The sequence below is a fragment of the Cryptomeria japonica genome, chromosome 7 (genome assembly GCF_030272615.1).
Source record: "Cryptomeria japonica chromosome 7, Sugi_1.0, whole genome shotgun sequence".
NCBI classification, from domain to species: Eukaryota; Viridiplantae; Streptophyta; class Pinopsida; order Cupressales; family Cupressaceae; genus Cryptomeria; species Cryptomeria japonica.
The window spans coordinates 604,711,475-604,724,920 of record NC_081411.1 but is presented as its reverse complement, the minus strand read 5'-3'; the positions used below and the strand labels follow the sequence as shown (position 1 = coordinate 604,724,920).

Sequence of the window (13,446 nt, the reverse complement as noted above, 5' to 3'; positions counted from 1 at the left end):
GGGCATATTGCCATCTGGTTTCAATATGTGCATATAATTCCTTAGGAATAGAATTACATACTTCTAATGGGACCACTCAGAATTTTAGAAGTGTGCAAATGATAGCTTCTTCAATTTGCCTCTTTTCATCAGCAGATCTGGATTCATATTTGACAAATCTAAATCCACCAAATCCACCATATTCCTTTAGATTATTACAAAAAATTTCTACACTATGTACATCTACCTTCTGGCTTTTCACAATCTGAAATTTACTTGCATCTTCAGATTCGGTATCACTCGACTCTTTTGGCAAAATGAGTCTCTGAGTAGATTTCTTGTAAGTTCTAGTTACCTTAGGAACAACAACAGTCTTTTGTTTCTTACTTGGTGATGCAGCAGATGCCCTTGTGTTAGGTCTCTTTGTTGGAGGGGTCGGTAGGGCCATTGAAGTGTCTTGTTTCTTTCTCTTCAACACTTTTCCCTTAGGCAATTCGGTGCTAAGTGTTATGGCTGCTTCTTGGGCTTCTATCTCGTCTTCGGTGATGGCTAGAATGCCTTTGATAGGTGTGGAGGAAGACTCTTCTCCGAATTTCTTAGTTAATGCCTTAATCATCTTTGATGCCTTCCTTGTAGCTTTGGGTACTACAATGCTCATCTTTACTTCTTCTTTCACCTCTTCATAGGTTCCATACCTCAGCTCGGTAGCATGCCTTGGTAGTGTTAGAAATACATCGATTTGCTGTTGTGTGATATCAAAATCAATCTCGTAACCCATAGGTGACAAAGATTGAGTCCTCGGTTCCACAACATTCACATAACAGTAATCGGTGTTGACCTTAAAACATATTTCATCTTTGTATTTTTCTACCAGCTGTGGTGGAATCCGGTACCTGTTATGCATTTTCTCTTGGAACTTGCTGAAGTAATCATCCATTATATCATTAAAGTTATCACCTAACTTCTTGATGAAGTCATTGATCTGATGGGTGATTGGTCGGTGTAGTTCCCAAACAACTTTACCGACTGTTGGAAAAAACTTCTCAAAGTAGAAAAACATACATACAAGTAGTGATCCAAATTTTAGAGTATTTGCCAAGTTGTTCTTCTTCGGCTTCCTGATTGTGTTTAGATTTTCAAACAAGTTCTTCAACAATACTTCACACAAGTCAATTTTCATGCCTTTCTTAACAATTTTGTATGCTAAGTCCACTGCTGCACAGGGTACACTATTTTCCCTTGCCGATTGGAAGAAATAGTAACCAATTACTCTAATGGCAAATTTGAGTTCAGGATCAGTGACATTGTTCAACTTCAGACCTCTGCAATTAGATTCTACTCTAGTCAAACTGATCAATTCCTTCTGTGATATCATTTTTCTGTGCTCGGGCATGATCATAGATAGGATAACCGGTGATTAGATGAATGATTTCTTTAGTGATCTTAAACGGTTTCTCTTGTAGCCACATGAAATCATCATGCACTCTGCTTAGTACAAACTTGACCCACTGGGGTTTGAACACATGAGGATAGGTTAGGGCTTTAGTCAATCCCTTGATTTTGATATGCTCATACTTGCTATCCATTTTACCATATGTGCACAATTCATCATATGCATCTTTGATCTCAACATGACCAAGTTCTTCAACACGACATTTTGTGAAGAATATCACATCCTCGACTAACAAGACTCGATCCGGGATGAGTGAAAAGGCAGTTTTGTCATCCGGTTCAAATGCAATTTTGGGAGTCAAAGAGTATTTTAGTGAGGGCTTCTCTACATTCTTGACAACAATGGGGTCTTGGATCTTAGGTGCCATTTTGATTTCAAATAAAAATTGACACAGGAACCTTAGGGTTTGAGAACTTTAACAAACGATAGATGCTTCACACTCAGCAGATAATAACAACTTAATGATTTCGGTAAACCAGCTTAGCAATGCGATGAGATTTGATGTAAATACCTTAGTTTTTGCTTTGAAGATGGTTTGATCGCCTTGATTCACTCTACTCTGCTTCTCAAAAACTTGGTGAATGAAAATGACCGCAAAAAACCTTTAAGTACTCAAAAATACCTTATCGGGCTCCATGCAAGTTAGGTCAAAGACATTAAATGCACTCAGTTCACTTAACTTTCTTTCCCTTTTTGTGCTTTAATCGAGTAACCAAATTTCCTTCATATACCGACTTGACAAGCTTCCTGAATTCACCAACTTGACAGATTTCCTGTAAAGTGCTCCAAAAGACTTTGATAGAATTTCAAACATACTACTACATCTTACTATGCAGATTTTGAATTCAGTACATACTAAAATAGGAATTGTTTAAGATTTAACCTTGTGAGAATGCAGTCCCTTCATACCTTTACCGATTAATTTGGAGTGGGAGCACCTAACTCGGTAGGTAAGGTGCTTTCTTTATTTGACACAATTTCCTTCTTTCTCCAAATCATCTTTAATTTCTCTTTTATTTCCTCAATGTCTTCTCTAGGTTGATCTCTGCAATCTCCAACCAAGTGTCCAACTTTGTGACAATGAAAACATGCCATACTAGGATTTCTCCATGATCTTCAGTTATTCATTCCAAACCTTATAAAGTAGTTGGCACTTATATGTCCATATCTTCCACAACATTCACACCATATCCTTGTATTGTAATCCCATGGTACTGCAAAATATTGTCGGTAAGGATCTGTGTGAGTTCGGTAACCTCTAGTATTTGCTTGGTGTGCAGACCACATGTGGTTCTTTTGCTTAAACCAACACTTTCGGTACTATGTCCATATCTATTGTAGTTTTTACAAAACCCTTTTAATTTTGCCTTCTGATAATTATTAATAGACTTTGTCCTACATTGATTAGATGTGTGACCATATTTATTGCAATTGTAACAATAACCATTGGTCTTAGTGGCATTCAGTTGCTTACCTTTTCTGGTTTGACACATGTTGGCAGTATGACCTTGATTTCCACAGTAGTAGCAAATAGGCTTCTTCCTTTTGATGTTATTCCTTTTTCTAGCTTGTTTTGATGATTCTCCTTTCTCGGTAGTGCAGATTCCCTTCTCGGTAGAGTCTTTTCCTTTGTAACTGAGTCCTCCTTCTTTGTAGGGTCGTCTTGTGTTCAGTTGCTCATCCAACATATTTGATGCTTCATAACTCTTCTTCAATGTTTCCTTGGATTTCTTCTCTGTTTCAAGTTCATTGCTCAACCTTGATACTTCAAGTTTCAATGCTTGATTCTCATCATCTTTCAGATTTGCTTCATGATGTGCATAACCTAGTTGATCTGTCATATTTTGTTGAACCCCAGTCAACCTTATGATTTCATCATCCTTATCAGATACTAAAGCTTCAAGTTGTTGTTTCTCTCTTTCTAGATCTCTTACTTTGTCCTCGGTTGTCCTCAATGCATCAATATTTTCAGTCATCTGTGTACTGAAATGTTCATGTTCTCTTTTCATTGCTCTTAGTTGATCAGCGAGTGCTTTGTTCTTTTCTTTCAATTGTCCAATAATTTCTTCAGTCTCTTCAGACATACTATTCTCAGATGATGTCTCAATTTGTTCCACTAACTCTTGAGAGTCCTGCAAATCATTAGATAATCTTCTTCTCACTTTCAGAGATTTTTGCATTTGCCTTTGCATGTCTGCAATCACTTGATTAACATGATCCAATTCTTCTTGCAGATACACAATCCTCCGAGATTGTTTGTAGCCTTCCATTGATAAGATCTTTCTCTTTAGGCAGTTAAACCCTTTTCCAAGATTCAAGCTCTGATACGAATTGTTAGGCCCAATATGGAAAGCTAATGTACTAAGAGGGGAGGGGTGAATCAGTACTTCAAATCCTTTTATCAACAATATCTTTACTGTTATGCATAAACCAAAAACTACTGTAACATAACATAAAGCTAAAACAAATGAGTAACAATCATACATGATTCACTCCATAACACATATATTTTGGTTACGCAGAAACTCTTGGTTAGAGAGAAAAACTGCGGTGGGGATGTCACCCACAACTTCACTACTACAATAATAAAGAGTGCTCAGTTAGAGATACATATTTAGCTATTTCTGATAGCTTACCCTATTAGGAGTAACAAGATCTATTAGATCTACCTTGCTAAAGGATTTTACAACACTATATAAATGCTACACCTGGTTAGAGGATTTACAATTTATAGACTTGATTAGAGTCTTTTACCCTGTTAAAGGTTTCTCTTACAACTTCAAAATATTACAATAAGATTTTACAAATATCTACAACTTTACATCTGAAATGCTGTAGCAGATTCTATGTGCTCAAAATAAGATTACCTTGCCTATAGCATACCTCGATAACTCATAAAGTAACTCGGTAAACCCTTCTGTTTACTCTGTTCTTTGGCTATTCTCTGATAACCTTCTCGGTGACCTCTGTGTCTCTGTAACAGTCATAATACTCTGTGATTTCTCATGTATCACATAAGTCTTGCTTCATACACATATGCACACACATTTCTCTCATTCACATATATCTCTAACCCTAAATTCATGCTGTATAAATGGATTTCTTATGTCAGTGATCTGATTCATTGCTTCGATCTTACAAACATGATTTCTCGAATAAATAACCATGCAAAATATTTCATTGTTTAGATGACCTCAAAATTATACAAAATCTATATGTGCAATTTCCAATGCGATAACGGTTCTATGTGCCTCGATCTTGTAACACGTTTTCATATGTGTGTCCAGGTTCAACGAATCTAGTAACATATTTCACTTGGTGTATATCAACTTGGTGTATTATCTTTACTGCTTGGTAGACATGAAATAACACTCGGTAGACAGCTCGGTGTATACTGGGCTTTGTGACTGTTTTCCTTCTGTAACTGATTAGACTGTTCATACCGACTAAATATTTCGGTAGTGGTAACAGACTAGAGTATATAGAATGACTTTGTATATAAAACTAATGGCAATTTGATAAGTAGTAACAAATTATAATTGTTCTCTTAACAAAATATGAATATCCAAACGATAGGGGTTTTCCCATTACTTTATCCTTTAATGTGTCTAAACCTAGCATCACATCTCACTGTGTTAAAAAATTACTCCATAATATTTCATGTTTTCATATCATGAGGGGTATCTTCTAGTTTCCACTAAAATGGCTTGCATAGATAAGTGGTAAATACCACCCAAGCATTCAAACAGGAGAGAGATAATCTCTTCTACTAACTTGAGCTAGAGTCTCAAACTAGCCTACAGACTTATTGTAGTGTCCCTCCTTGTATCATCTTTTGATTTATGCATTGTTAGACTTGCTTAGACTCTATGATGATGTTTTTATTGATGCTTATGACTTTATTTATATCTCAGATGTTATTTTCATGATGCTAGACATATCTTGGACTATTATGATGATGGATTAATATTTGATGACTTATATGCACTTATTATTATTCCTGGATGGATCATATTGTTATCAGATTATGATGGCATCTTGATTATGCTAACCCTATTATATGATCATATTGATTGAATTGATGCTATGATGGTTGCGATTGTCTTACTAGTGTATTCGTGATAGCGACAATGTCATACCACTCATCACGAGCATGATATGATGTTGCGATTCTCTATCACTTGTCTAGTAATTTATGATATATTATTGTGTACGTTGTATCATGGTTATTTGTGATTGCAGGGTTGCAAGTACCAGACATCGACTCCACCCAGTTTCATAGGTCTGAGTGTGTCTCTATTCCAATGGCAAGTTGTTGGAGACGGCATGAGTTCCCTCTATAAACTCTAGGCTTAAGTTGTCATCCTTGTTAGCTAGCATCGTGGCTTGAGTCGGTGGTTAGAGTCTTGTGCTATGATGTTCGACCCAATGTTGGGTTGCCTTGAGGTGTTGTGAGTATTTGATTATGTGATTAATTAATATTGGATTCATATAATTTATTAATGTTAAATTAAATTAATTTATGGTATAGTTTAGATATTTAATTATTATTGGTAATTTATTGTTGAGGTTTAATATTTATTAATGTTTTATTGGTTTATATTTATTTAGTTGATTTAATGATTTGTTGTTTAATTGGTTATTCATTTATGATTTGATGTTTATTGGATATTTATTTATTTAATGTTTAATTATTTTATTTATGGAGTTTTGGATTTATTATTTTATACATTATTTGTGGCATTTATTTATATTGCCTTGATTTATCTATTGGGCTTTGATTTATTATTTATCTATTATTGGTTATTATTTTATTATATTCTTTTGTTATTATTTAGTCTTACCTAGCCCGTATTACTATTGGTTGAGATTTGGGGGTAAGTAAATAATAATATTTTATATTCTTACCTCGAATTTGGGAAGGGGGATTGGTATGAAATATAGTATTTTGCATTATTCTGATTGGCCGATTCTATTGCATAGATATTGAATGTATTATTATTTATTTGGATTCTTGTGCGATTGCCAGGGTTGGCTTCCTAAAGTTTTTCTGCGATTTTGGAGATTGTTGCATTGTTGGATTTTGATTTGGTTGGAGCTTGGGGATTTTGGATTGCTCTTCTTCAAATTTCTTTACCATAACTTCTATTCCTTCAGGTTGGAGATTTCTCTTCCTTCTTCACATTTTGAATTAAAAAGATCTGTCTGCTTTGTGTCTAGAAAAGTTACTTGTCGGGCTGGGAATTGATAATGTGCAATAAAATATTTACATGGTTGATGGAAATATTATCAGTGTCCACATCCTCACCTAAAACAATCATTACAGATTTGGCATTTTCTCTTGGTTTACCCCCATTTGCTACAAACCTGACACTACGCACCATCTCTAACTACTCTTCTCCTTTCATGTACTCCATTCCACTCCTTCCAACCCCCATCTCTATTGGTCTTCATCCTGCCATTGAATGATGGTTTATTGCGGTGACCATAACCACCATGAAACCCTCACCCTCCACCACTCCATCCAATCTTATTAGTCGCTGAAGAAAGCCCACACTCTCATGCGTTGTGGGCAAATGCATAACAACTAGGGGACCGATGCCATCTATGAGGAATACCGTTGCAACTAAAATACCCTACAGAAGCCCTAAGTGTGGGAGGAAACTATGACATTGTCGCTTTTTGCTAAAAAAATTATTATAATTATATTATTAATATTATTATAATATAATAATAATAATATAATATAACATAATATAATAATAAAAATAATATAATAATTATGTTAAGAAGGATATCCTTATCCATTGATTTACAATGTATTATTTAATATTTTAAAGATTTTTTATATTTTTGGGAGTATCTTTATCCATATCATTTTTATTCTTTTTAAATATAACATAGTTTTATTAATATTGATAAAATAATATAACATCTAACTTTTTTAATATTGATAAAATATTTATAATTTGAATTGATAAAATATTTATAATTTGACACATTAATAGGTCTCGAAGGGTTAATCTTTCTCTTCAGGTAGTGAGACTCTCTCATTGGATCCCTTTGGAACTAGGTTGGATAAAAATTAACTTTGATGGGGCATCTCGAAGAAATTTGGGACATTCTAGTGGAGGTTGTTTAGCCAAGGACTGTAATGGAGTTACTATTGCTAGACGCAAGCAGTGTTTGGCCTCGAGTACCAATAATGAAGCTGAGGCAAAAGCGACCTTCTTGGTGATTCAAGTGGCGAAGAAGATAGGTGTGGAAAAAATCCATCTGGAAGGAGACTCCCAAGTAATAACGCAGGCCATAATCAGGGGAGAAACTCAAAATTGGAAGATCAACAAAGAGATTCAATGGATTAGAAATCAACTCAACACTTTTCATGGCTTCAAGGTATCCCATGTCTTTAGAGAAGGGGATATTGATGCTGGTGTGTGCGCCAACTAAACCTTTGACTTGCAAGTTGGCAAATTAATTTTGGACACACACCACCCCAACGGTTAGATCATGGAGTGGTTTAAATTTGCCTTGTAGGCAATGCCTAGAATTGTGATTTGATCAATGAAATGGTGCCGCACATAGGAAATAAATGTAGGTCAGACATAGTATGACAATTTCCCACTTTGGATGCACAAAGATATGTAATCTTTCTGACTCTTAGGTGATTGGTGAGTTTAAACAAGACATCCACAATGGACCAAATCGACGCGTAGATTTGTACCTCTTGCATGCGATCGCTTGCAGTGCCATTTTCATTAAACACTGTTAGCCTTGAAAGGATTATATGCATTTACTACTCCCCTACCAAGGATGATGAGGTGGTAAAGGCTTGGATTCTCATACAAGCCATAGATTTATGAAGGAGAAGGATAATAACTATATACGGTTTTTACCAATTAGTTGTTTGCATTTCAACTTTGTGATTTTCTGGCACGAGAGAGAATGGAGCCCAACTTCTCATTTCAAGCTTCGAGATCGATGGTGCCATTTTGGGGGCAAATCTTGGATGAAAGGTTGGCGAATATCTTCTGTTTTGAGGAGAAAAAATTCCTCACCAGGGTCAAGATCTTTTTTGGTGAAGAATACCTACGAGGGAAATTCAAGTATCAAACCAATGCTAGAATAGCATCCATGTTTGTGATTTGGTGTTTTGAACTTGAAAATAAAGAGTGGGTTGAATGGATTATGTGTGGTTGTGTCTGCGAGGAGTGGTGTGGAGGATTTGATAGCCTCCTGAGGATGATGTGATGGTGCAGGGTTTGTTTTCTCAAATGGGTCTTGGCTTCATGTTAGCGAATTAAGGCCTCCCCTTCGTCCATACCTCCTGTAATGTCCTAAAATTGCACCCCTTGCAATTTTTGACTGCATTTGGGTCTCCACCTTAGTGTTTGCGCCCCTCGACCTAATTGGAGACCTTGCCTGCACCTTGATCATGCCCCACATTAGGGCATGACTAGGGCGTGGCGCCTTGGTCCCCATTCCTGGTCCCCCTTAATGGGAACCTATCTTGGACCCCTCTCCCTAACCTATCTCAAATTTGAAGGAAAGCCCCCTCGAAGTCAGCTCATATAAAAAAATCAATCAATTAATCCTATAGGCAAGTATATAACAGGGATTTCCCCTCTCATTTAAACATCCACAACCATCCAAATCATTATCAAGCATTAGAGCATTCAAGAGATCAAGCATTCAAGAGCAATTGAGCATTTTTAGTCTTCCTTCAAGCTTTGAAGCAACAGTAGAGTCAATATTTCAAGCATTGAAGAGGAGATCATCATTCTAATCCATGAAATCATAATTCCATGTGGAGGCAAGGAAAACTTCACAAGGAGGTATAAGCATTTCATTTTTAAGCAATTCAATATCCCCTCAAAGAGGAGGATTTCTACTTTCAGTTATTTCAATTACATTATTTCAACCACTTGGCTAATTCCAAAACTGGGGTTTGACCTTAAGGCTAACCCCTATTCCCAACACATTTCCCTTTCCTTCTATGTGCAAAAAGTAGGTGCACAATTGTACTTCTGAATTTAAGCTTTATTTGCAGAGATGGAAAAACCCTTTTCAACGTGCGAGAAGTTCAAAGGACTGATAGGAGGGTGAATTGGTTTGGACACATGGTCCCTGCAACTTTTGGTAGATTTTGCAGAGAAACTCCAAATCATCTCAAACTTCTTAGATCTAGGTGCACGATGAAATTTTGAATTTGTAGCTCGATGTTTTGTCATGCTTTGTCTTCATTTCCAACACTTAGTCTTAATTCAATTAGTCAACTTACAAAAGAGGGTCAATTACATTCCAAACATAACCAATCTACTTAGTATTCAATTGTTGCATCATTTAGGATTGGATCTAGTGGATTCATCCCCCTCTTTTGAATGTAAAGTCTCCCCAAGTGAAAATTGAGCTTAGTGGATTCTCCTTTCCCCGTGGTGAATTTGCTAAGCTCCCAATTTTTCGCTTTACATTTTGGTGAACCTGACGTGAACACCCTTAATTCTAATTTTTGTTTTCAGATTTGATTTTATACAATTTAAAATTCAAATTTTCAATTACAAGTTTAATTTCCTTGCATTTTTCAAAAAATTAAGGTTAAATTCACAAAAAAACCCTATTTTTTTAGATTCAAAATTGAGCTTGTGATTTTTCTAAATTGGATTGATTGTTTTAGATATGAGAACTCTTCAATTTTACAATTCAAATTTTCATTTGCATGTTCAATTTTTAATTTTTTTAAAAATTAAGTGGTTAAATAAAAAAAACCCTAATTTTTAATTTTAAAATTGAACTTGTGGATTGTGTAGATCTTGAACTTATTTTCAAATTTGGGTCCTTGCTTCAATTTCAAAATTCACTTTCCCTCCTTACAACATTCAAATTTTCAAATTTAAATTTTTAAAATTAAGCGGTTTATGCAGCAAACCCTAATTTTTAAAAATTAAATTAATCTTGTGCAATTTCAAATTTTTCTTTAAGCATTTAATTGACTCAATTAAATCTAAAGGCTCTTGTTGTACTTATAAACATCATAAAATTTGGCCCTTAAGTGTTCCCTTTTTTTCAATTAATCATCTTCTCGAACAACCTGAGTGTGTCCTATTTCAACCTTCAAGGCTCATTTTCGCATATCTAGACATCTCCAATTCCCATATCATTCTAGAATTTGCATTAAAATCACAATATATTGCTTCCTTAAAAATTTGGTAAAAAGTTGGTCGAATCAAGTAGGTACCTACTTGGTCCCGACTTTTTTCTCCTCAAATTTCGGGAGCTTGTTTTTACTATATTTTACTGCTCAATTCCAAAGATTTGTGAAACTTTATTGATCTTAGGTTGCCCTAGGATCGAAAACAAATATGAATTTCAACAATTTCCATTTTCAAATTAATTTTTAAAATTAAGTGGTTAATTACATATACCCTAATTTTTAAAATAAAATTGATTTCTCCAATTTTTCAACATTCCAAAATTTCAAATTTTAAGATTAAGAGGTTAGATTTGGACAGCCCTAATTTTAAATTTAATCTCCCCTCCTTTCAGTTTTAAATTTTTTAAAATTAAGAGGTCATTTTCAGCCCTAATTTTAAATTTAAATCTCTATCTTCTAAGGGATAATTTCAAATTTAAATTAAGAGGTTATTTTAGCAAAGCCCTTATTTTAAATTTCAAATTCCTAAGAGATTTCCTTATTCTTTCAATCATTTTTCATTCTAAAATTCAAATTCCTTCCTTAATGCGTGAGTTTTACTACTATTAGTCCTACTTATAGTATCCCCATAAGGAGAAGTAGAATTTAGGCTGCCCAAGGTTTAATTACTAAGGAAATGGAGCCTAATTTGGCTAGCTTTTTCAATGAGGATATTGCTGGTTCTTCCAATCCTACAGATATTCCTATTTATCCTCTTGATAATTCTCATGATGTGGAGGAATCACTAACTAGGTATCCGTTGACCAATTGGGGAAGATGGACAATCAATTTGACAATCTTCAACAATGGATGAGTCAAGAATACCCGTAAAGTGAAGCTCTCCCATTGATTGAAGGATTAAAAACAATGATTCAAAGTGATAAACATGGTATCTTGCGTGGTATTTCTCATATTGTTGATTCTAATATCATGCCTATGAAGAGTTGTGTTGAAAACCAAGGTTATACACAACCTCCTAGTCAATTTAATCATTCCATTCCTTTAACAACTCCTATGACTAGTGTGCCTACCTTCACATCAAACATCATGGCTACCTCTACACAAAATGTCATACCTACAAATGTTAGTCATGGGGGCAATACCTCTTCTTTCATTTCTCCTATAATGAGTGCTCCCCTTGTTACCCAATCACACTCACCACCTATAAATGTTAGTCAAGGGGGCAAAGTTCCTTTAATCAAAATTCCTTCATTCTTCCTATGAGTCTTCCATGTGTTACCCAACCTTCTCCATTACCTACTTATCATAGTGTCCCACCTCCTTATTCTCAATCTCTTCCTTCATTCTACAATGTTACTCCTCCCTCTCAATCCAACATGTCTAATTTTAATCCTTCTATTGAAGCTACAATCAATAGTCTAGCCCAAATATTGTCTTCCTTACAACAACAAATAGCTTCTATGAATCAATCCAAGTATAATGTGCCCACATTTGATGTAGCGAGCCCATTATCTAATGAAATTGTTAGAGCCGTCCCTACTAAACATTTAGAAGTCCCTCAATTGGAACTTTATAATGGAAAAGGTGATCCCTTAACTCATGTTAAAACATTCCAAACTTTGTGTAGTGACTTTGCTCATGATCAAAGATTGTTAGCGAAATTTTTTACTAGATGAAGGGATAGAGCTTTACGACGGTATTGTTCTTTGCCTTCTTATTCTATTACTTCTTTTCAACAGCTAGCTAATGATTTTATTCAATAATTTCACAATAACATTGGTTCTAAAGTTACTTTAACTGATTTGATGCACTGTAAACAAGGTGTTAAAGAAAAAGTTGTGCATAGTACTTCACAATTATCAACTGATTGTGAGTCAATTGGAACAATCGTCTCCTTCCATGGCTCTGAGTGATAAGGGTGATAGTGCTCAACAACCATTTGCGAAGTTCAAACCAAACAAATGATTCATCAAATTTAATGACAACAACAACAACAATCAACTGGTAGGTGCTACAGGTGTTCCTCCTTTGCCTAAATACTTTAAAAGAGAAAAACAATTTACTCCTTTGAATGAATCTTTGCATAGCATTATGTATCAGTTAATACAAAGGAATGCATTGAAACTTCCCCAAATCAAACTAATTGATCCATCTAAGACCACATCACCTTACTTTGATGCGAAATCCTTTTGTCAATGCCATCGTTAGCTGGTCATGATACTGAAAAATTATTTTCATTAAGAAGTAGGATTCAAGAATTGATTGATTACAATACCATGTTTGTGGCAAGTGTGAATGATAAAGGAAACAAATCCGCAGCTCCTCCTAATCAAAATCTTTAGATTTTTACTGATCCTTTACCATCCCATTCCACTAATGTGATTGAGACTGATCATATTGCTTTCTCTCCCAATGATGTTGGCCTTGAATCTAACAATGTGGTGAACCTTGTAGACAAACAAGAACCTCCTAAGGATTTGTGCATCACATTTGATCCTAGTGAGACCATTAAAGCACCCGATGGCCCATTATACATAAGTGCGAAAATCAAAGGCATACCCTCTAGAGGAGTGCTTATTGATCCTGCTTGCATGGTTAATGTGATAATTGAATAATTTCTTTATACTTTGGAATTGCATCAAGTGATATTTGATCATACTGATGTGGTAGTTAAAGTTTTTGATGACTTCTCTTGTCCTGCTATTGGTTCTATCACACTTCTTATTGATGTTGGCACTAAATGCTTAGATGTTCAATCTGATATCATTCCCACATCCGATCAAATTCATATGAAGTTGGGACATCCTTGGCTCTCTTCCATGAAAGCGATCGCTTCTACTATTCATAAATGTTTGAAATTTCC

At 35.1% G+C, this 13,446-nt stretch overlaps 1 pseudogene; it reads left to right on the top strand.

The window, feature by feature from the left end:
* LOC131043317 (metal transporter Nramp6-like) overlaps positions 1 to 13,446 on the top strand; it is a 147,437-nt pseudogene that overhangs the window by 122,115 nt on the left and 11,876 nt on the right.